This window comes from Maylandia zebra, unplaced genomic scaffold (genome assembly GCF_041146795.1).
Source record: "Maylandia zebra isolate NMK-2024a unplaced genomic scaffold, Mzebra_GT3a scaffold03, whole genome shotgun sequence".
NCBI classification, from domain to species: Eukaryota; Metazoa; Chordata; class Actinopteri; order Cichliformes; family Cichlidae; genus Maylandia; species Maylandia zebra.
In genome coordinates this window covers 1,774,410-1,798,789 of record NW_027490033.1, presented here as the reverse complement: position 1 = coordinate 1,798,789, position 24,380 = coordinate 1,774,410, and the positions used below count along the sequence as shown (strand labels likewise).

The window sequence follows — 24,380 nt, the reverse complement described above, 5'->3', positions numbered from 1 at the left end:
CCTCCAGCTGAAACTTCCAGTCCTCCCCCAGCCAGAAGCTCTGATGCTGGGCTGAGAGACTTTGATCCTTCCCTGGATCCAGAAATCCAGGAGGGAGAAGGAGAACAGGACCTCCTTCCTGATCTGGAGAGGCCTGAGGGAAAGAAAGATGGAGCAGACAGAGCTTTGAACAAATCCAAACCTCCTGAGCTTCACCTCCACAAAGGTGCAGACACTGATGCACAGATTCACATGTGACACCTGCAGCGTCCAGCTTGTGCCGCTGACATTATCTCCACTCTGATACAAGCCTCATTCACTCGCTCACACACGTTCATACAATCACCTTTTCCTCACAGTCACACACATGAATGTAATGAGGGGAGCTCGGGTTCACTGTCATTCCTCAGGATCCTTTGATATGCAGACTGGAGGCTCTGTGGATGAAACACCGACTGTCTGAAGCACTCTGAAGTGTTCATGATGGACTTCATCCTGATTAACACTACAATACTTGTTAGAGGCCTTTTATATGTAATAATGTTCTTTTCCATTAAAGCTCTGAACATTTTCACTCTTTCAAGACCCAGGGCGTGGACTGTCCTTCTTGATGTGGTCTATAAAGGGCCCCCATATCTTCCTGAACTTCTCCATGGAATCAGACGTAGAGAACCGAATTTCTTCCAGGTATAAGCAGGAGACCATCTCCTCGAGCCACCTCTTGAAGCAGTGAGGGGAGGTAGATTTCCACTCCCCCAGGATCAGACGTTTGGCAATCACCATACCGAACATGAGGGCCTGTTGAACAGCAAAGGGAAGTGCCAAGGAGTCACCGGAGCAGCCCAGGATCGCCATAAGACAGTCAGGATACAGTTGCCTATCATAAACAGTGCTATAGAAACTAAAAATACTAGTCCAAAAGGGCGTAAGTGTAGAACAGGACCAAAAAAGATGGCCAAGAGTACCGTCCACAAGTTTCCATTTATCACATTTAGGGGAAACGTTAGGAAAGATCTTGTTCAATTTGGTTTTGGAGTAGTGCAGCCTATGGACAACCTTAAATTGAATTAACTGAAGCCGGGCGTTAACAGAGCATAGTTTTATCCGGCTTAACACTTCAGCCCATAACTCGTCAGTGATATCCAAACCAGTGTCCCTTGTCCAAGCCTCTTTAATATGGCAAGAGGGGGCTGCCGAAGAAAAAAGGTTAACAAGCCGAGAAATTAAGTGTTTTGAGGTGGGAGGTTCGTTCATTATATTGTAAAAGGCATGCTGTATGGGGATGGAATCTAAATTTGAGAATGCTTGCTTGACATAATTCCTAATTTGTAAGTACCGAAAAAAATGACTTGTAGGGAGATTGAACTTTGTTTGAAGCTGAGCAAAGGAAGCAAAATGATTGTCGATATAAAGATCCTTTATAGTAATCAACCCTTTGACAGGCCATTGTTTGAAAGCAGCATCCATTGTACTAGGCGTAGAGCTAGGATTGTGGCAGATCGGGGCAAAAGTTGAAACTACCGGGAGGTTCAAGATTCTCTTAATCTGATTCAATATTTTTATGGAGTTGCAAAGAATAAAGCCCTCACATGCACTTTTAATAACCGATTTTGAAAAGAAGATAGCTGGCAAGGATGCTCCAGTGTGCTCGATAGCAGTGCTAAGCTCCAATTCGAGCCATTTAGGGCTGGACCCGCATCCCACAGCATCACCAACTATAGGCAGATTCCAGAAGACCCAGGCTCTGGCATTACAGGCCCAGTAATAATGTCTGAAAACTGGAAGGCCCAGACCACCCTCGTCCGAGGGCTTTTGCAAGTGAGACTTCGAGATGCGGGGGGGCTTGTAGGCCCAAACAAAAGGCATGATAATGGCATCCAATGCTTTGAAAAAGGAAGACCTGAGAAAAATAGGAACGTTCTGGAATAGGTACATGAATTTAGGGAGCACAACCATTTTGATTATATTGACACGGCCAAAAATTCCTCCACAAAAGAGAACTGGGAACATAAGTGCAGAGTGACAGAGGTGCTCAGCAACCCTGCTGTTATATGGGAATAGAACCAGAATAGTCGGCAACCACTTGAGTTAAGTTAGCCAAAGAGATGCGACTCAGACTGACTTCATCATGTTGGCAACGTGTCTGCATTGATAAACTCCAGTTATTGACAAATCAGAGAATAATTCCAGTCGTTCAGAGACAGATTGTGATTGTTTGGAGGATGTAATCGTTTCCCTTCAGGGAGCGTGTTGGACGCTCAGTGTCCGGGTGATTAGCTGATGCAACTACTTAGAATCAGTTTGTGAATATGAAGAAAATCAGTGCAGTCACTGGACAAACTCTGATTCTTCCTAGTTTCACTCTTGTTTCAGTCCAGTGTGACTGAGGTGGTAAAAAATGATCTGACTTTTAGCCACACAGCTGTCTGCTAGAGAAAAAGCCTTTGTGCACAACTTTCTTAAAGGCAAACGGCACCATGTTCACTGCAGCTGCAGCAAACGCAGCAAAGAGTGAAAGTTGGACTGAGAATGTTGTGACTGTTTCATGAGAAAGAGCAGGAAAACAAGCATCACACACCCAGACACAGTGCTGGGATTAGAATTAGACTTTAGAGCCAAATGTAGGACAAAAGCTTTAATATGAAAGAGGAAAACCCAACAACAGCCAGAGCATGAAGCTCAAATCTATACCAATCACCAAGAAAGCTGACAGGCCTGTGACACGTCAGAGACGCCGTTCAAATCATAAAGAAGTTGGTTTATTGACAAAATGTAAAAAACCAAAAGAATCAAGTCAACCTTCAGTTTAGAGCGAGTAGACCAATCAGGCACAGCAGCAGCTCTAGAATAAGCAACAATTTGATGTATTACAAACAACCTTTCATATACACACATACATATGGCTCATATGCTGTTTAAAAAGGGCTCAAAGACCCAACAGATTACACAAAGTACAAAAACACTTTCATTCAGACAACAGTCAGCTGTGCACGAGACAGAGAGCCGACTACAGTTAGTAACATGGACTCACTTTGTTTCAGACACGACACAAAGTAACACAAAGCCACAAAGAGCAGAAACATCAAAAAGGAGGCAGAGCAGCAGCAACTCTCCATGAGCTGTGAGGCTAACAGCCACCCACACTTCCTGTGATGCATAATGACAACAACATTAACCTGAAGGATGATAACAACAGAAAGAAGTCTAAGCTAACGTTACACAGCGCTCACACAGCGCTGACTGTACAGGCCTCACACAGCTACGACCTGCATCCACAACACCTGATTCTACTGAACACAAACAAGTTAATGATATATGAGCGATCCAGGGAAGGCTTCCAGGAAGGTGAGGATCCAAAGACAGCTCTACAACAGCATCAGTCAGCAACAATGTTACTAATCACTGACTCTTTCATCCTTTTATACTCAATCAAAAAGTGCTGTGTTCACATTTGTTTCTGCTGAAATCCAGAGACTGAAAATGCGTCTTTTTAAAGTTTGAATAAACTGACTGAACTTCTCACGAGTCCAACCGTGAGGAACACTTCCCCCCATGACACATCACAGGACAACGTCTCAGTGGAGGGGGGACAGTAGCTCAGTTTAGGCAGTCACACTCAGAATCGATGCCTCCAGTCAGGGTCAAACGTGGTCCTCAGAAACCTGCAGATGTTTGGGCCAAGCTCTCACTGGTCTCTGCGTCTGTAGACTGAGCTGATGTTTCTCCAGGTGTCTGGTAAAAGGACGATGCTGCTGTCCAATGAGGCGAGGAGAGAAGTAGCCAAACAGGCGAGAGCCGTGAAGGAGGAACGGCGGGCAGCTCTGGATGCCCGACATAAATACCTGATGAGCAGGCTGGCCGACGCCGGCAGCCTGGAGGAGGTGGCGGTGGAAGACGCCATCGTCTCTGATGACAGAGTAAGTTCAGAGACGTGATCCTTCCTCAGAGTTGAACCTTTGAGTCATTAATGTCTGATTCTTCCAGTTCAGTCTGATCCATGAATTCTTTGCTGCAAACGGATCCAAGAAGCTGATTTTCTTCTATCAGGATGTCAAACAGGTAACTTTGATCACATTTCAATGACTGACACATGAAGGTCTAACCGCTCTTCATAATCTGCTGTCCTGTTTGTTGCACCGTACTTTGTATTCATATCTTTTAATATCTGCCTTTCTCCCAGAGTCTGTCCTCCCGTCAGTCTTCCTTTGTGGACGCATCAAACTCAGCTGTGGCTCAGAGGAAACTCTTCCTCACTACGGGGAACTCTGAGGTTGGCTTCAGCTTTTTATGTTTAGTTCATGTGAGAATCACAGAAAAATGCTGATATGAGTGGAAGCTTCTGCTGGGAAATTGGCAAAGAGCAGATTATTGAACAGCGAGGCAGACGGTTCATTTCAGTGATGCCAGTTTATTAGAAACGAGGACTGTGGGGCTGCTGGAAGTCAGGACGGCCGTTCTCTGGATAAACCTGACAGCTGAGGTGGAGAGCAGGATTTATCCACAGACGGCTTCTTCCAAGCAAATGTCCTGAACACACCTGAGCTGAGTGTTACACAGTGTGTCCTGTGTGATCTCTGCTTTATGGTGGTTGAATCTCACAAATGTGACCATCAGACCTGACGACTTATTTGTGATGTTTTCATTAAAAATATCCTGGGTGAGGTGTTTGGGGCCTGTCCCATGAGGAGGAGTCTCCAGGGCAGACCCAGGACACACTAGAGAGGTTATATCTCTCAGCAGGCCTGGGAATGCCTCAGTATTGTCCTGGATATGCTGGAGGAAGTGGTTGTTTAGGGAGGTCTGGGATTCTCTGCTTAGACTGCTGCACCTGTGACCCGGGACCAGATAAACAGGAAATGGATGTTTGAAATTCAAAGAAATCCTCTTTTAATAATGAGGAAAAAAGACAGCAGGAGATCCATCGCAACTAACAAAACACTTCAAACACATCAATGCATCAACTTTAATCAACTTCATTTGGTTCAAATGAAGGAATCTAACAAAGCACTCACTAAAATGAAACACCAGTTAGTTTCCCGAGCTCAACAGGTCGAACACCTGAGTTTGGTTTGCGGTGCAGTTTTTATTTCTTCTAGATAACCTGGGTTATTTGCACAGGAAGGTTTTTTAAATGTATTTCTTAAGTACGATCTTATATGGGGGTTGATTTTATAGCATAACAGAATAATGTAATAACTCTAATAGAGTATAAAACATTTGCAGAATGAAGTACAAGGTGAAGAAAAGTCAGAACGTCCCTATTTGAAAATACAGCCTCAGAAGGTCAGAGATGGACAAATTCAGCTACAGAAACATGTGGCCATTTTTTTAAAGCCATAGAGCATATTACAGACGACACAAAGAGCAAACACTGTAAACTTCTAACCACAGACCTCACACAGCTCACACACGTCAGAGTGAAGCTGTCATTTCCTGAAGCTTCCACACAAGAGAACTGGCAACAAGGTGGAGTCCTCATGGATCACTAGCAGAGAAATGTGGGTGGGTGCCAGACCACATGGACTCGACTCACTTTATTTCATACAAAGGAGCAGACTAATGCTGTCATCCTTAAAGACTAACTAGAAACAAGCAGTGCGCTCGCATCGACTCGACTTGTTTTGCAAGTTTGAAGTGAGATGGTACTTTGGAGTCAGCCTCCCGAGATGATGGCTGGCTGGTTTTTGAAAAAAATCTCATATTTATACAATGAGCAGCAGACTTTCCTGACTTGCAGAGGTCAACGTCCTCCTCAGTCATGCGCCATGAGTGGCACAGATACTATTCATCAAATAACTAACATGGCCTTGATTGTTACTCCAGAGACTTATCTGCGATGTAGCTTTATAGCATTTTCATTAGCAATCGTATGATTTGTGTTACAATGACCTTTGTGGACGGGCCCGGACCCCCAGGCCTCGTCCGTGACGCCGACGGTGAGCGCAACGTTTTTGTTTTCTTGCGCTTAAAATAACCTGATCAGCGTTCTGTGGACGGTTTGTTTACATTTCTCACATCTGTGATTGTTCACACGGGTTGGACACGAGCAGAGAGGGCTTTCAAGATGAAAAAGCCAACGTGAAACTTTAACGGACGACAAAGTTTTTCAATCAAATCTCCGTCACACCCTTCCTTGACCTCATCACGTTATCCACCTTAGTCAAGGAACAGTGGTTCGGGAAAATATGCATTTGTTTTTTGGACCAGTTTAAAACGTATCTCAACTAGTGATGTGCGGATCGATACTGAAATATCGATTCCTCCGATACCCGTCATTGTGTCCGGCCCCTTGGCGTGCACACTCACAACAATGGCTGAGCGTAAACAGAGTCATGTGCAGACGTATTTTACCTCCACGAACAGCTGAGACGTGGTTTGCCATACATGTGGCAAGAATGTGAGGTGTTGTGGTAACACCGCTGACCTGGTCAAACACCTCAGAGTGAATCATATCACAGAATATGACGAGCGTATGTTGAGGCGAACTGAAGAGGAGGAGAGGGAGAGGTGCTGCCAGGGCGAGACAGACGTCTCTCACGGAGTCCTTTAATGCTGCAGGCAGGCAACAAATAGCCACAACTTCAGGTTTTTCATTTCTATATATACTCTTCTTACCCGTCCTCTCCCCCCTCCTCGTCCTCCTCTTGCTCCTCCTTGTCCTTGTCGTCCTCTTCATCCTACTTCTTCACCTCCACGTCCTCTTCCTCGGCCTCCTCTCACTCTTCCTGCTCCCTCCATTGTACTCCACACACAGAGCTTACCTGTATCATAGTGCTTAGGCTGATTGCAAAGTGAACTAATTATCTAAAAAAGCTTTCACATGTGGCAGTGTGCCAGACAGTTGACAAAATAGTGTAAATAATGGCCATAAATGTGTATAGTTTTGCTAGGAGTGCGTTGATCATTTGGAAATTGAGTGCAAAGCAGTGAGTTGTGTTTACAGTTCTGCAAAAAGAGTGCTGTGCAGTGGATTGTAGCTACAGGTTTGCAAAGTGTGTGTTACAAAATGGCAAACTGAGTGCAAAGCAGTGTTTGTGCTTTTAGTTTTGCACACTCAGTGAGTGGTTTTGCTATAAGTATCAATAGTTTTAGGAATTGTGCTGTAAGAATCACAGTTAGGGTTTAAGCATTCAGAAAAACCTGTAATAAACGCACACGCATGCGTCTTCAGCATTACTGGGTTTCTGCAGCTCCTGGTTTCCTGTTTAATACATTCACACAAGCAATCAAACGCTATGAATCGTTCCACAATGTTTGCAGTCACTTTTCTTATCCCTCCTGACTCAAGAGCATAAAGCGATCTACGTTAGCTCTGGGAATTCTGACGGTCGTTCAGTAAATCTTTGTTTAATCTCTTTATTTGCTTTTTGGAGAAGTGAAGGTACAAAAACCTCGTCAATCAAATTTGCTTCGGTGGACAGAAAACAGCCGTTGTAGACTGTTTGGGGTTACCTTTTATAAGTATTGAATTTTCAAAAGTGAAGTCAGTTCTTCTGACCAGGTTCAGACCAGGATGAACACAAGTATGATACTGGACCCACTAGAGAACTGGTCCCAGCTGTGGGTTCACCTCCTCCTGCTGAACTCATAGGACAGACTCTAATGTAGCATCACGTTCATCGGTCACTCCTGACCTCCTGTGAAGCATGACGGATGTGTAATTAATGACTTCAGTATTTGGGGCATTATTGCTCTAAAAATCATATTAATAGTATTATTATTATTGTGCTTTAGGCTGCACTGATAACGCAGAGGTCTCTTCTTCCTCTGGGCTGTTTAAAGGGCCAGTTTGTCCAAAGCTGTGTATATACCAGCTGCTGTCAGGCTTCAGATGTCTGCATTAGTCCACAGTCCACTGTTTGTAAGCCATTGCTTTACTGCAAAAGTTCCCATCTACTGTAAAGAAATGGAGATAAGCAGGCACATAATATGAAAAGGCATGCTGTAGCTGACTTTGTCTTTTCTGATCCATCGGTTTGTGTGGCTCTTTCCACAGGAGGGACCTAACCCACACTTTATTTACTTATATGATAAGTTTAGTGGAGTGTAGTGCAAAATACACAGTGTTTACTTTTAATTTAACAACATGAAGCTGCATCAAGTTTCCATGGTGACTGCTCAAGAAATTCTGCATTCATAAATAAACATCAGACTGTCAAAAGAGCTCATCTGTGCGAGACCACCGAGCTGAGAGCATTTTCAGGTCCAGATCCCCCGTACGCCATCGTTGGAGAGCAGTTGACGTTTTTCTTCCTGACTTTGATTTGAACACGTTTAAATGGAAAAGAGTCAAGGAATCTATAAGCCTATCAGGGTATGTGACGCTTTTGCTTTTACTGCATTTCAGTAATTTGAAGAATTTGATGTCGTTTTAAAAGTTGACAAACTGAGAATCATTTTAAGTAACAATGACTAAATTGCTATTTCTTTGACAGGTGTTGTTCAACACACAGATTTATGAAACAGCTGTAAAGATCTGCTGGTATCTTCCGGGCTACAAGGCTCAGGTTAGACCCAGATTCATGCAAACCAAAGCTGACAGAAAATATCAGGTCATTTCTGAGGACCTGAGAGTGGTGGTGATTAAATGTCTCCTTTACTTTTAGGTTGCGATAATGACGGAGTTTCTCAGACTTCAGCAGGAAGATCTAATTCCACCGAACCTCACTGCTGAAGATCTGAGAGATCTTTTGGTGGAGAAGAGCAGGGAGACGCTCAGAGAGCAGTGAGTTACTGTCACGCCTGAAAGTCTGTTTGTGATGACGTGTAAGTGCTGAGAGAAAACCTCTGCTTTGCTTTCTTTTGAAGGCTGTGGGAGTTCGAGTTAGAGGATTTTGACGAAGAGGAAGCCAAACCTCTTCTAAGGCTGGTAAGACGAGAAAACCCACAAGACTTTTTTTTCATTACGTGCACATAACCTTTACACATAAGCGCACTGTAAATGTGTTTTCTGTTTCAGGTGTGGGCGGTGAACGTCAGCAATAAAATGAGGGACGTTGAATTTGAAGCCAGGTTGCTTCTTCAGTTCCCAGAGGCCGTACCTCCTAAATTTCAGTGAGTCACATGTAACATACAGTTATTAACCCTGTAAGACCCAACCCATCAAAAAACAGCCAGAAAATTCAGATTCTTTGGAACTGAGATGTTTATCAACCCTTTAAACAAAAGCCACACATGAGTTCTTTGCTATGTCATGTTGTGTATGATTTACTTTTATTGTGTATTTATTTTTTGTATCACATTTGATACACTGGGTGTTTTTGGCAACTTTTTGTTAACGACAATGTTAACTTTAGACTAAAAAAGAGTTTTGTCCACAACATTTAGAAATTATAGCAAGTATTGATCATGTTGATGAGATCGAGGTCTCAGAAACTCATGTATGATACAAAGGTGGTTACAGGGTTAACAGTCCAGCTACAGTGTTTCAATATTTAAATGATGCTTTGAATATGTTTAACAGATAACTCTTATCATGTTTTTCTACAGAGCACCTAAACTCCTCAGCACGGTGAAGGATTACGTTGAAATCCTGAAAAAGAAGCAGCAGGAACAGCCTAACAGCAAACTGCTCACCGCGCAGGAGGTAGTGGTCGAGGTAGTTCCCCGCGTTCTCCAGGGCTTCTGGGAGCTTCCTCCTCGTCCCCTCCTAAACATGGCCTCCCAGAGTCTAAGTATCCTCTCCACCAGTGTCACCAAGGCCACTTTAGATCGTGTCTCCAAGAGCCTCACGGCGATGGAAACACAGGCCATCTTCACCCGCTCTATCCGAGACGATCTGGTCGACAGCATCCTGACGGAGATTAGACAGAAATTTCCTGAAGAAATTCTGTCTATCCAAGTTGCAAACTTTGCACCCCTGTTGCTGAAGACCATTGCTGATGTAGCAAGGATCCGGATATGTGAAATCTTTGAGCCCCCTTCAAGTCCTGATGTGAAGAGCACAAATGGTGAGCGCTCCTCTGACGGCCTTTCAGTGGCAAATGTTCCACCAGCCGAAGAAGCTCTGTCAGAAAGTGTTGCAGAGCCCGACGTTCCCTGTGAGGAACTTCTTTCTGAAAGGGCATCCAGTCTGAGTACTCGAGACCTTACGATCGAAGGAGCTCTGTCAGAAAGTGTTGCAGAGCCCGACGTTCCCTGTGAGGAACTTCTTTCTGAAAGGGCATCCAGTCTGAGTACTCGAGACCTTACGATCGAAGGAGCTCTGTCAGAAAGTGTTGCAGAGCCCGACGCTCCCTGTGAGGAACCCTATGGCGAGTCCAAATCCTGTGTTGAAGGTGAAGATCATATGATCAACGGATCTTGTTCTGAAATTGGGCCGGTTCCTGATGTTCCCTTTGAGGAACCTTTTCCAGAACCTGAAGCCAGCATGAAGTCCGAAGACCGTCAGATCAAGAAGAAGAAAAAGGGCTTCTTCAAAAGACTGAGAAGTCTGTTCTGCTGCTGTTGCAGACCAAAAGTCACCGACTGACACTGAAGCTGTGACCCAGTGTTGGTGTTGCAGTAACTCTAAATATGTAAATATGTTCCTTAATGATTGTTCTTCATGTTTTTGGGGGTTTCTTTAGTTTTCAGTGGGCTGGGTGTTTTTTCTCCTCCGTGTTCTTTACTTGATTCTTGTTCATAGTTCCTGATTTGTTTTCCTAGTTCTTGTTTCTTAGTTTGTAGTTTCTTGAGTCCACCTGAGTTTCCAGCAATAAAAGCTGCCGATTCAAGTTTCATTCCACGTAAGAGTCCTGTGTTTGGGTCCTACTACCTGCCTGTCACAGCACACCATGACAGAAACTTTATAAACTCATTCATATTTCTACACGAGTCTCCAGCTATGTTAAAGATTTTTTTTCTTTCAAACATTTGTAAGAATCTCTTATGGTTCTCAAAATACTTCCACAAGTCCAGTAAGTGTAGTGCAGTAACATATTGATGGTATTATTTTTAATAATTATTTATTATTTTTAATGCACTTTGAACTGAAACTGGTATATAAAATGTACTTCCTGTAGAAAATGCAGTGTGAATGCTAATAGCTGAATAGCTTGAGTTGAATTTTTATAATTGCTGAAATCTTTGGTGAAAAACATGTTACAGTTTTTGCCCGTTGCTTGAACACATTTTGCAAAACGTCGCTCATTGTGCCAAAACTCTAAACACAAGTAAACATGACACATCAAAATATACCATTCACATCTGTGCCAAACTGAAACTCTGCTGTCAAAACCTAACATTCCTCTGTCAAGATGTAACTCTGTTGACAAAATGACACATACTTGCATCACATGCAGATCAGATCAGGGGGACACACTAGTCTACTTCATATAAAACACTGCAGTCTTTCATTGTCATTGTTTATTCTGAAGGCACATTTTCAGGAGACACAAACAACCAAAAAAAGCAAATAGGCCTACTCAATATTGTCCACTGCAGCACCATCAATTCAGATAAAGCAAAACACAAACATAATACAGTAATAGAAAAAACACTATACTGTACACACAAAAAATCATGACAATTGTGCATACGTGGGCTCATGGATCCCGCCGTCTGTTGGGGTCTGGCCACAGGACCTCATCGACATCGCAAGCAGTGTCTTCTCCCGCTGGGCACCGGGGAAAATATCCTCTTGCATGTCGAAACCATCCATGGATTGCTGTCACCTGAATGTAAATAGAAATATATGTGGTGGCCCCTAGAGACAAAACACGTACAAACTCCAAAGCACATTTCTAGCTTGAACTGAACTTCCAAAACAGAGCTACCTAGAACAGCGGTCCCCAACCCCCGGGCCTCGGACTGGTACCGGTCCGTGAGTCGTTTGGTACCGGGCCGCGAGAGTTGAGGCTCAGGTGTGAAATGTCTGGTTTTCAGGGTTTTTATCGCTTTTCAGCGTTATTTTGTTATCGTTTTTATCATTAACTCGGTTTTCCTGGGTCTTTTCACGTGTGTTATGAATAAATCTTCTTTTTCGTTACCGGTACTAGTTTTATTTTGTTGTATTTATCCGCGACACCTTAAAGGCCGGTCCGTGAAAATATTGTCGGGCATAAACCGGTCAGTGGTGCAAAAAAGGTTGGAGACCGCTGACCTAGATCACGTAAATTACACAATTGAAAGCATGAAAGCATATGTGTATTGTTTGTGTATTTATGCACAAGCATTCATATATATTCAAATCATTAAAAAAAAAAGTTCATTTGCCTGTTACTACCACACACCAAATCTGGTCGTGGTACTTGCTGAACTGAGAGACACAACAGCAGAGGTCACTATTAATGCTATAAAAGAGGCCTTTGCAAGACATGCAGTTGCCGAGACTGTGGTATCGGACAACAGGCCGCAAGTTTCATCAGAACAGTTCAAGCACTTTGCTAAAGAGTACCAGTTCACACATGAAACGAGCAGCCCCAGGTACCCCCAAGCCAACGGGGAGGCAGAACGCGCTGATCGTACCATTAAAGACTTGAGAGGACTGTGACTACAGCAGAGCACTGCTAGCGTGCAGGGCCACCCCACTGGAACATGGGCTCTCACCGGCACAGTTGCTCATGGGGAGACACCTGCGTACCTCTCTGCCACAAGCTGCTGCGAAGCTGGTGCCAAAGTGGCCCGACCTACAGGCTTTTCGCGAGAAGGATGAGGAGGGGAGGCGTGAGCAGGCAAAACACTACAACCGCAGACATAGAGTCAGGACAGAAGGTGTGGATTACTACTGAAGGAACCACTGGAGCAGTAGTTGGACCTGCCAGTGCTCCCAGATCTTATGTGGTAGAGACAGACAGGTTTTCTAAGGAGAAATAGGAGCCACCTCACACCAACAGGGACTGTTACCAGATCTGGTCGAGCGGTGAGACCTCGTGTAAGATTGGATGTGTAATTCTCTGAAGTTATCCATTCAGGCCCTATTCAAAGCTGGCTTAGGCTGTTAGAGATGTTTACAATTATGTGTTTCGTTTAAATGTAAGTGAACAAGTGAGAGATGTGTATCATTTTAACGTTTGATAATGCTCTGCATTCCTGTTCTTGTGAGCTGAGTGAGTCATTGTGAAGTATGTCTTTAGCTAAAAGGAGGTGTAGCGAGAGACTACTGTACCCATAAGGCTGTGTGTGTGTGTGTGTGTGTGTGTGTGGGGGGGGGGTATGATCTAAATTATAATATTGCTGACTGTCTGAGGTAAAATTTCCCCAAATCGAATCGAATCGAATCATGGATTGAATCGATTCGGGCAAGGGCGTCGATTTGGCATGGACGGAGGGGACATGTCCCCACCAATATCCAGCGATTATTGAATTGTCCTCACCAATAATTTGATCTCTTCGAGTAAAGAAAAGCAAACCTGATAGAAAGAAGAAAAAAAAAGATCTGTCAACGTCTCATTCACCCAGCGGTGCCGAAAGAGTTAAATTACGTCCTGTACTGGAGTCCTACCTCATGTGACAAATATGGCCAATGTGATTGGCTGAACCTTTCAGGGAGCTCTGTTGAGTTTTAGCAGCGGCAAGCCTGCGCTCCCAGGAGGAGAGGAGGACGGCAGCAAAGAGGAAGAACCTGGATATAAGAAAGTATTTTTCAGAGAAACCTGTAAGTCACTTAAAGCCAAGTTCACTCATAATGTCACGGTCTGGCTGGCAGACCGTGGGGGTGTAGGGAAGGAGGACACAGGCGCGGTGCTCTATGTACAAGCAGTGCGTTTATTTACAGCGATGGACAGACATGACAATAAATCCCGTGCTCTCCCGACTCCCGTGACGTGTCCTCTTCCCAGTGCTAGTGCTCCTGTCTCCGCTTCTCCGTGATGAGCACCCCGTGCTCGCTGTCCTCTCGTCTCCCCGTAACTCCTGGGGACATAAGAGAGAGGAAGCCGTCAGACACACAATAATGCAGCAGACTCAAACTAGGAACTGGTCGAGAGACTGACGTGAAGCCACGCAATGATCCAGCGTCGGAGAGAGCTCCACCACACTCTCAAATAGCTCCTCCGACAGGCCTGATCAGCTGCAGGTGTGGCCAATCACCTGCCAGGGCCACACACACACACACACACACACACACACACACACACACACACACACACACACACACACACACACACACACACACACACACACACGTCTACAAGCAGGGAGAACGAGGGACAGCAATACAAAATACATACATTATAATATTAGTCCATAACTGCTCAGGGTCCTGGGTCTGACACATAAAATGTGTCCGTCACAATAACGTTGCAGGCTATGCTAGGCTTTGGCCCACATCAGTCTAAAACTGTATGTAACCATGAATAACGTGTTTTGGAAACTAACAGCACAACATGCAGCACTGTTAGTTCTCTCAGTCTCAGAGCAGCGTTTCTAATTCTAATCTAAGTGAAGCTGTCAGAGAAAACAGCAGCCTCGAGCAGCCAGGATATTAGTTTACAGAGGCTGTTAGAATTATATGCCTAACGTTAAAATGTTGGTGACACAAGAATTTCATCTTAATGGCACTGACGTATTCATAGGTCATAGTTATGATTTTGCAAATATTCCACCTTGTAGTGCAGTTTGCACAACTTGTTTTAAAAATGCACTCAGCCTACAAACATTACTGATCAGTCAAGATCTGCACAAAGTGACAGACACACTGAAGCAGCTCCACATTTTATTCTTATTGTCATGTATGTCCTATTTGTCAGGTGACAGAAGAAGCAACACAAAGCTCAGAGAGCAATGGTGACACAAGATCACAGGTGGAATTGGATGATGACGCAGAATGAGAAGAGCGAAAGTGGATCGCTAAATGAAACGGATGAACCAGAACTGGTTTGTAAAAATGCTGCAGCTTCAGTGGTGTGGAACTGGTTTAGCTTTCGTCCGTCAGATACACAACAAAGCACTATTTTTGGTAGAGCATGCTAGCGGGCCGTCGTTATTACCGTGTTGTTTGGAAAATACGGCGCACTTAAAATCAATCCTTTGATTTTTCTGAAAGTCGACAGAGCCCCTTATAACCCCGTGTGCCTTATGTATGAACTCTGGTTGTGTTTACTGACCTCGAAACGATTTTATGTGCACGGCGCTCGAAAATCTGTCAGATGTTTCAGTACGACTTTGCTAAGCTACCACCGCTTGATGGATTGTCGGAGCGTTACGGCTGTCGTAGGCAGGAGCCTCGCGGAGTGAGCCATGTCTCCGTGACGACCAGGACACAGCAGTCACGGACGGTTGGCTGTGCGGCGAGAAGTAGGTTCAGTTCGTCTATTTTGTTGACGACCGACCGTGCGCTGGTCAGAAAGATGCTCGGGAGCGGTGGTTTGAAAGGCTGCTTCTTTAGCCTGGCCAGCAGGCCCGACAGGCATCCCCGCTTTTGTTTGCGTTCCTTCCGCCGCCTGCGTTTCTTGGCAGAGCCGATAACAATCCACGGAGCACCCGATGTTCTCGCTATCTCCGGGGGGATGTTGTGCACCCTCTGATAATCACTGGTAATGGGGATCTGGCTGTTATATCCAATCTTGCATAATTCCAGATGGTTGTAGGAAAATTTGGCTTCACAATAAGGAAAACAAAAGAAGAAGAAAAAGTGGAGAAACAAAAAAGAAAGGCACCCAAGTGGAGAGCATAGAGCCGCTGCGTCTGTGCGCGCCGCCATCTAGTATACTTCTTCTAGTACACAGCCTGGAGGTGTGTTTGGGGTCATTGTCCTGTTGAAAACTGGTCCCTAAATGCAATTTCTCAACGAGAAGTTTGGGCTCGGGTGAGTCTGCGTGCTGAAGATATCTACCTATTCGGAACCATGGTAACAGGGTTCTGGCTGATCGGAGCTGGCTTGAGAAAGCGGAACCGGCTGTTCAAACCCCCACAAGGCTGCCCGCTGGGATTGGAACGATGGGAGAGGCGTGAGTTTCTCAAAATGGGCTCATTGAGTCAGCACGGATAAGATCTTGGAGAGACTACGGCTGCTGTGGATACTCAGAATAAGATCTCTGACTGCAGACTGGATACATCTCGGAAAGGCTCACTCGGAATAACATCTCTGGGCACAAATTGGATGACATCTCGGGGAGGCACACTGCCGTGAGTTCTCAGAATCGGCTCCTTGAGCACAAGAATGACAACATCACAGAACGCAAGTATGGCGAAGCTCGCGGCTCTCCAACGGGAGATTGAGAGACCAGTGTTGGACTGTAGAACTGCTTTGAAATTCATATGAGCTGTTCGCACTAAAGTAAAAAGCACCATCACTTATGCGGATACCCCTTCAGCCCCAGACGTGGGCTCAAGGTCGGAGCTGAACAACACCCTGATAACGACTGTGTTGAGTCTGTTCCTTCCCATTCCATGCAAGGCCACCTGGGTTGGCTGGAAGACTGTTTACTTAGCCTGGCAGGGCGAAGGACACTGTCTCAGCTGAACCCTGGACACGCACACACATACAGGGAGTGCAGAATTATTAGGCAAATGAGAAGGGGTGTGGTCTAATGACATCAACACCCTATATCAGGTGTGCATAATTATTAGGCAACGTCCTTTCCTTTGGCAAAATGGGTCAAAAGAAGGACTTGACAGGCTCAGAAAAGTCAAAAATAGTGAGATATCTTGCAGAGGGATGCAGCAGTCTCAAAATTACAAAGCTTCTGAAGCGTGATCATCGAACAATCAAGCGTTTCATTCAAAATAGTCAACAGGGTCGCAAGAAGCGTGTGGAAAAACCAAGGCGCAAAATAACTGCCCATGAACTGAGAAAAGTCAAGCGTGCAGCTGCCAAGATGCCACATATTTCAGAGCTGCAACATCACTGGAGTGCCCAAAAGCACAAGGTGTGCAATACTCAGAGACATGGCCAAGGTAAGAAAGGCTGAAAGACGACCACCACTGAACAAGACACACAAGCTGAAACGTCAAGACTGGGCCAAGAAATATCTCAAGACTGGTTTTTCTAAGGTTTTATGGACTGATGAAATGAGAGTGAGTCTTGATGGGCCAGATGGATGGGCCCGTGGCTGGATTGGTAAAGGGCAGAGAGCTCCAGTCCCACTCAGACGCCAGCAAGGTGGAGGTGGAGTACTGGTTTGGGCTGGTATCATCAAAGATGAGCTTGTGGGGCCTTTTCGGGTTGAGGATGGAGTCAAGCTCAACTCCCAGTCCTACTGCCAGTTTCTGGAAGACACCTTCTTCAAGCAGTGGTACAGGAAGAAGTCTGCATCCTTCAAGAAAAACATGATTTTCATGCAGGACAATGCTCCATCACACGCGTCCAAGTACTCCACAGCGTGGCTGGCAAGAAAGGGTATAAAAGAAGAAAAACTAATGACATGGCCTCCTTGTTCACTTGATCTGAACCCCATTGAGAACCTGTGGTCCATCATCAAATGTGAGATTTACAAGGAGGGAAAACAGTACACCTCTCTGAACAGTGTCTGGGAGGCTGTGGTTGCTGCTGCACGCAATGTTGATGGTGAACAGATCAAAACACTGACAGAATCCATGGATGGCAGGCTTTTGAGTGTCCTTGCAAAGAAAGGTGGCTATATTGGTCGCTGATTTGTTTTTGAATGTCAGAAATGTATATTTGTGAATGTGGAGATGTTATATTGGTTTCACTGGTAAAAATCAATAATTGAAATGGGTATATATTTGTTTTTTGTTAAGTTGCCTAATAATTCTGCACAGTAATAGTCACCTGCACACACAGATATCCCCCTAAAATAGCTAAAACTAAAAACAAACTAGAAACTACTTCCAAAAACATTCAGCTTTGATATTAATGAGTTTTTTGGGTTCATTGAGAACATGGTTGTTGTTCAATAATAACATTATTCCTCAAAAATACAACTTGCCTAATAATTCTGCACTCCCTGTATTTGCTTTCGTAGCTGGTGGAGACGGATGGCATTGTCTGCCCTCACTAGGTCCACAACGGCAAGTTCCTGCTGTTGTGTGAACAGGCGTTGGCGTCCTGCCCCAGAAGGTCTTCGAGTCATTCTAGAGAATTCTCATAGTCAGGCCATGGTTGATGACATGGTCCACCAAAGTTGCTCTTATATCATCAGAAATATGGGTCTGTGCGTGGCCTCTTCGACGACCTCCTCCTCTTGCTCTCCCTCCATCCATGCTTGCAAAGTTCTTGAATTGGCTAAACTGAGGGCTTTTTGTAGTTGGCTAATTGGTGTTCAGTTTTTCAAGTACGTGCCTTCAGGTGTGTATTGAGTGGTTGCAATTACCCGATGTGCTTTGTATTTTGGATGTTTTCCAGGGTGGCACCCTGAAATTTCATTTTGTGAACGAAGTGTCTTATGTGTGAAATAGAGTGTAGTATGCAGGACCATGTGTGTTGCATAATTGCAACTAGGGTGCAAAGCAGTGCTTTTGTTTAAGGTATGGGTACATGTATTTGAGGTATGGTAACAAAAGCTTCAAGTTCAAGAGCAGACTGCAGCGGACTGTACGGGCAGCAGATAGGATCATCGGCACCCCCCTGCCCTCCATCCAGGATGGAGGGCAGGGGGGTGCCGCTCAAGAACCAGGAAACGGGCAGGGAAAATCATCACAGACCCCTCACACCCTGCACACAGACTTTTTGATCTGCTGCCCTCTGGCAGACGGTACAGAAGCCTGCAGACCAGGACCACCCGACACAGGAACAGTTTCTTTCCCCTCGCCAGCTCCCTTCTTAACACTTGACCTGTCACACTGCTCCCACTGCCAGACTGCAGCTGCACCTTATGTACATTTGTAGTATTCATTCCACCTCATTCATTTCTGTATTTTATGTATATACGTTTAGATTCGTTATTTATAGTTGCTGTTGTGGATAAGGCGTAGCTTTGGGTCACGTGGTGTCGGTAATAGTGATTGCTATATCATCTGTTCACGTCCTGAGGGAATTTTTGTGAATGAGTGGGTGATGGGGGAAGTCGACTTTTGCTGACCGCTCAAGCTTGGAATGTTTTGATCACTGTTTTTCTACCGATTTTAAGGATTTGATAACAAATAAAGGAGTTTTAACCTGGAACTTTGACTTACGTTTTAAACAGCGGGCGCGTCAACATTATTCGCCTATTCAGCTGCTCGGCGACTCAAAGGCTTGATAGTCGCCAATAGTTGCTTTACACAGCTTTGTGTATGTGTGTATATAGACACGTGTGTGTGTGTGTGTGTGTGTGTGTGTGTGTGTGTGTGTGTGTGTGTGTGTGTGTGCGTGCGTGTGCGTGTGTGTGTGTGTGTGCCCTCACAGAAGGAAGGTCACAGCAGGAGCTTTTCTCGAACGCATTTCCAATCAGTTTTTTACAAGAAGTGTGGCTCATACAACGGTATAAATGTATTCTTTGTGATACTTTATAAATATGAAACTCTAAAGATTTTGAGTTCATGCACATTGTGAAACAAGAATCTAAATATTTGTGTCACAATGATTTCTATAAAAGCATTTTGTTTATGGGGATAATGTGACAAATCTTTTGTGACCCTATTAATGATCAGTGATAATTGAAGAGGAACCCTGGCTCGGGACATTTTCATGACAAGTGTCAGCGCAGACATCTACTAACGAGAGAACATGTTTTATCATCATAAACACGGTGATGTGAAGCATCGTTAAAGTGTCACTTCAGTAATGCTGACTCATGTTTTTAATAATGACTTTAAAACACTCATTTCTGTGGTTTATTTTAAGTTTACAGAATATAACATGTGGTAAGACGACGAGTTTTACTTCTCACTGTCCGTGTCATGTGTATCTATTTATCATGTATGCTACTTTGCCGAAAATGTTTCTGTCATGGCCTGGGTCTAGGGACCCAGGGCTCAGGCATTTTCAGTGTATGTTTATGTTTTCCGTGTGTTGTATTGGTTTGCTCTCCATCTCTCCATGTGTCTCTGTGTGAGCTTCCGGAGGTGTGGGTTCGCTGAGGAGACTGCGAACCCGGAAGTGGTCTACTCGAGAGACGGCCGCACCTGCCGCTCGTCGTCCTCTGCCAGCTGCAGCAGATTACGCTCGTCTAGGAACGGCATTTAGGACTGCAGCTGAGCTGAGGCCGACGCTGGATCCTTGAGTCAGAACTCGTCAGTACTGCCGTGAGCTTTTACGTAACCTCCGCGGAAACAGATCCCCTGCTAACCCTCTGCCTTTTGTGTTACCAGGAATCGGGAGCGGAGTACGCCTCTAAAGTCACGGTGTGGGAATTGGAGTTTTTTGGAGTCGCCACCTTTCACTTCTCACGGACATCTGCACTGTGTGGGATTCAGGGAGAATCACCACGGGACCACAGTGCTGGGATTTTGTATATAGTTGTGTGTTTTTCACCTCCTGTAAATAAATCCACTGTCCTTCACTTAGAGTCTCGCGTTTGGGCCCTGCTTTCACTGTCACTCCACGGTCTGCCATCGCAGCCCGTGACAGAAGGATCCAGCCACTATGGACCCAGCGGACTCACCGCGGAAGCGCAGCTCCCGTTTTGACGGGACCCGACTAGTGCTTGGAGGGCCTCCGTGCTGCCGTTCCTCGCTGGCAGCCTACCCTTCGGCCCACTCGTCTGCTTCCTCTCCGCGGACGCCTCGGTCTCGCAGAGAACGCCCTAGCCGGTCCCGGGAGGATTACTATGAGCCTGACAGCAATCAGCTTACGCCCGCTCAGGCATTCTATAAGATGCTAGGGATTATTCTCGTGCCACCCGACACACCCAGCGCTCCCACATCACTGCAGGAGCAGCCACATCAAAATCCGCCCTCGTCACATTCCGCCAGCTTCATGAACACTACAGCTCGTGTTTCTCCGGTTTGGGAAAATAGAAGTTTTCGTTTTAAGAGCGATTATTCTCCCATAGGTTCAGAAGACTGTGCGCCTGACGTTCTTTCAAATCCAGGAATCAAGACTGTTTCGTCTGGAACTCTTTATTCTGGGGCTATGTTTGTTCAGTCAGCTGATCAGCAGCCACCTTCAGTTCGGTTAGCTGATCAGCAGCCATCTTCAGTTCGGTTAGCCGATCAGCGGCCACCTTCAGCTCGGTTTACAGCGCCACGTCTGGACCCAGCGGTCTCTGAGGAGAGGCTCAGGGGGGAGGTTATGGACAAGGTTTACCGCATGTGTGAGTTGTGGTGGGAGAAGCCCACGGAGGGGTTGCGTCGCGCCGTGGAGAGGCGGCTGCAGGGGATGCTGTTTGAATTCCCCTGGTTGGTGGACTCCCTTAATTCAGTTGTCCTGGACTTCCTGCTTTCCACCCTCCACCTCCACTCTCCTCCTCAGGCTGCTCACCGGCCCGGACAGCTGGTGGATTCACAGCCTGAGACGCCGGCCCCGACGTCTACATGGAAACGACGTTCGCGCCGCCGGCGTTCCTCACCGCAGCCGCCCTCCCGGACATCTCAAGAACCGGCTGTGGTGAGTAATAAGGACACTTTTTCATTTCTCACCCCATCCGCTTTTTTGTTTTCAGTGGATGGTGACGCCGCTGACGCTGCTGCAAGCCGGCCTACAGTACGACTAGCGTCGCCTCATTCAGCAGTCTCCATGCCGCTGGCGGCTTCACCATCTGTGGATGTAGCGCCGTCATCATCTCATCCGCATGTAGTCACCCCTCTGCCATCTTCTTCACCGGCTCTGCCTTCACCTTCCCCGCCTGCGTACACCGCATCACCATCTTCGCCTCCGGATCATCCATCTGTGACTGGAGCGCAGCCGGAGGTGCCCGCACGGCCAGCTGAGGAGCTCAGCATGCCCGAGCAGGAGCAGCTCAGCGAGCCGGAGGAGCTCAGCGAGCCCGAGCAGAAGCAGCTCAGCGAGCCGGAGGAGCTCAGCGAGCCCGAGCAGAAGCAGCTCAGCGAGCCGGAGGAGCTCAGCGAGCCCGAGCAGAAGCAGCTCAGCGAGCCGGAGGAGCTCAGCGAGCCCGAGCAGAAGCAGCTCAGCGAGCCACCAGCAGAGGAGCTCGGCGAGCGGAAGGAACAACCGGCGCTGCCAGCCGAGCTCAGCGAGCCGGAGGAGCTCAGCATGCCCGAGCCGGAGGAGCTCAGCATGCCCGAGCCGGAGGAGCTCAGCGAACCACCAGCAGAGGAGCTCGGCGAGCGGAAGGAACAACCGGCGCTGCCAGCCGAGGAGGGGCTCTCGCTGCCAGCCGAGGAGGGGCTCTCGCTGCCAGCCGAGGAGGGACCCGCTCAGCCGGAGGTCAGCGAACCGGAGGGACCTCCACGTCTAGCGCGGCCTCCACGCCTCCACGCCATCCACGTCCAGTGCGTCCACGTCAGCGACCGGCGCGTCATAGACCATGTGCCACGCCTCGCTGTTGCTCACTGGAGCAGCGACGTTGCCACCGGACCCGTGGCAGGCCACCAGAACCGTTCCGCCGCCACCGGACCCGTGGCAGGCCGCCGGAGGAGCAGCGCCGCCGCCACCGGACCCGTGGCAGGCCACCGGAACCGTTCCGCCGCGGCTGCCGGACCCGTGGCCGCTCGCCGGAGCTGCTGCGTTTCCATCAAGGGGTTAGAGGTAGGCCACCTGAACTGTTTTGCCGCCACTGTCTAACCCGCGGTGGGTCCCGCTTGTTTTGCCATCCTGCGGGTCGGCCGCCGGAACTGTGTTTGCTGCCGCTGGACCGGGGGATTGGACTGTTGAACTGTGTTTTTCTGTTGTTGCTTTGTAGTGGCTGTTTAGCGGAGTGGTTTTGGGGCCCTCCGTCCTGGACCTCCCGCCGCCCGCCCTGGGTTGGTTGTACTGTTGTTTTTGGTTTGTGTTTTTGGGTCGTCGGGAGCCGACCCTTAGAGGGGGGGTACTGTCATGGCCTGGGTCTAGGGACCCAGGGCTCAGGCATTTTCAGTGTATGTTTATGTTTTCCGTGTGTTGTATTGGTTTGCTCTCCATCTCTCCATGTGTCTCTGTGTGAGCTTCCGGAGGTGTGGGTTCGCTGAGGAGAATGCGAACCCGGAAGTGGTCTACTCGAGAGACGGCCGCACCTGCCGCTCGTCGTCCTCTGCCAGCTGCAGCAGATTACGCTCGTCTAGGAACGGCATTTAGGACTGCAGCTGAGCTGAGGCCGACGCTGGATCCTTGAGTCAGAACTCGTCAGTACTGCCGTGAGCTTTTACGTAACCTCCGCGGAAACAGATCCCCTGCTAACCCTCTGCCTTTTGTGTTACCAGGAATCGGGAGCGGAGTACGCCTCTAAAGTCACGGTGTGGGAATTGGAGTTTTTTGGAGTCGCCACCTTTCACTTCTCACGGACATCTGCACTGTGTGGGATTCAGGGAGAATCACCACGGGACCACAGTGCTGGGATTTTGTATATAGTTGTGTGTTTTTCACCTCCTGTAAATAAATCCACTGTCCTTCACTTAGAGTCTCGCGTTTGGGCCCTGCTTTCACTGTCACTCCACGGTCTGCCATCGCAGCCCGTGACAGTTTCATTGTGTTCATGAAATAAACCAGACTTTCACTGTCTGCATCTTTTACTGTTTTCTGCTTTTATTCACTCCAAGTTTGACAAACCTACAGATATCCAGAGTTAACTCACTAACAATGTGGAGCAGTCTCAGTGTATTTAGCTGCTTTTTCCCTGAACACAACCAACTAAGAGAAACGCCTGTAGGCCTCACTTTGGTCATTTTGAACGCTGAAGGAGATTTGTTCCATAGACACCTTATACTAGTGTTTCCTGCACTACTATGTTCTATTTAAATCCAGATGACTTTTATAGTTTGCAGTGAAATTTGTTAAACCGTTGCTTAATGGGACAGAAGTACAAGTCACTCTTTACTAACACATTTATAGATGAGTTTATTGCTGAACGACACAGCTAGCAGTCTCACACACTCTTTAGGTTTTTCAACTTTTGTGTGTAATGGTTTAGTCTATCAAACCTTACCCTTTTCTCCCCAGTATCACAACAGTGTGACTCCCAAAGTACAGATCAGTAAACAACCAATGATTCTAAATCCAGAACAGAAAGATACAGTTGGAAGATGAATGATTGCGTTTTTATGATGTGTAGTAAAACGACCCCCTCTTCTTCTTCTCTGTGTTGGTGTTGTTCGTGTGTGTGTGTGTGTGTGTGTGTGTGTGTGTGTGTGCCTTAGAAGTCAAATAATACATTAGCCCTACTTAAAAAAACATCTGAATTTCATTTAGAGCTGAGATTCTAAGTTGTAAGCAGAAATCTTATGCTCAGCCAGAAGCATGTTTCCCCACTTTCACAATGCTGAGGTGTCAAATCCACAACCCCCAACAAATGGTTTGTTACACGCGGGTGTGTCATTTTACGGCTTTAATGTTTCCAGCTGATAAGGAGAATGAGTGCATTTCAAATGTGCGTCCAAAGGCTTTAAACATCCGCTTTGTCTGTAACGACAGTATCAAACTACAGAGAATTGTTTTTACTAAAATGAAACATTTTCAGATGAAAATGTTTCATTTTATTTCACTGTAACACCCCCTAAATGACATT

The 24,380-nt window shown here is 46.5% G+C and overlaps 1 protein-coding gene and 2 long non-coding RNA genes across 3 annotated transcripts in view; all 3 read left to right on the top strand.

Annotated features, from left to right (window-relative positions):
- LOC112432436 (protein NLRC3) overlaps positions 1-24,380 on the top strand; it is a 3,307,575-nt gene that overhangs the window by 1,582,652 nt on the left and 1,700,543 nt on the right. The window lies entirely within an intron of this gene.
- LOC143415780 (uncharacterized) lies at positions 6,624-8,705 on the top strand. The gene is made up of 3 exons (XR_013096225.1): positions 6,624-8,293; positions 8,415-8,486; positions 8,586-8,705. It is a non-coding gene; the product is annotated as an uncharacterized LOC143415780 (long non-coding RNA).
- Positions 8,788-9,489, top strand: LOC143415781 (uncharacterized). The gene is made up of 3 exons (XR_013096226.1): positions 8,788-8,848; positions 8,939-9,033; positions 9,469-9,489. It is a non-coding gene; the product is annotated as an uncharacterized LOC143415781 (long non-coding RNA).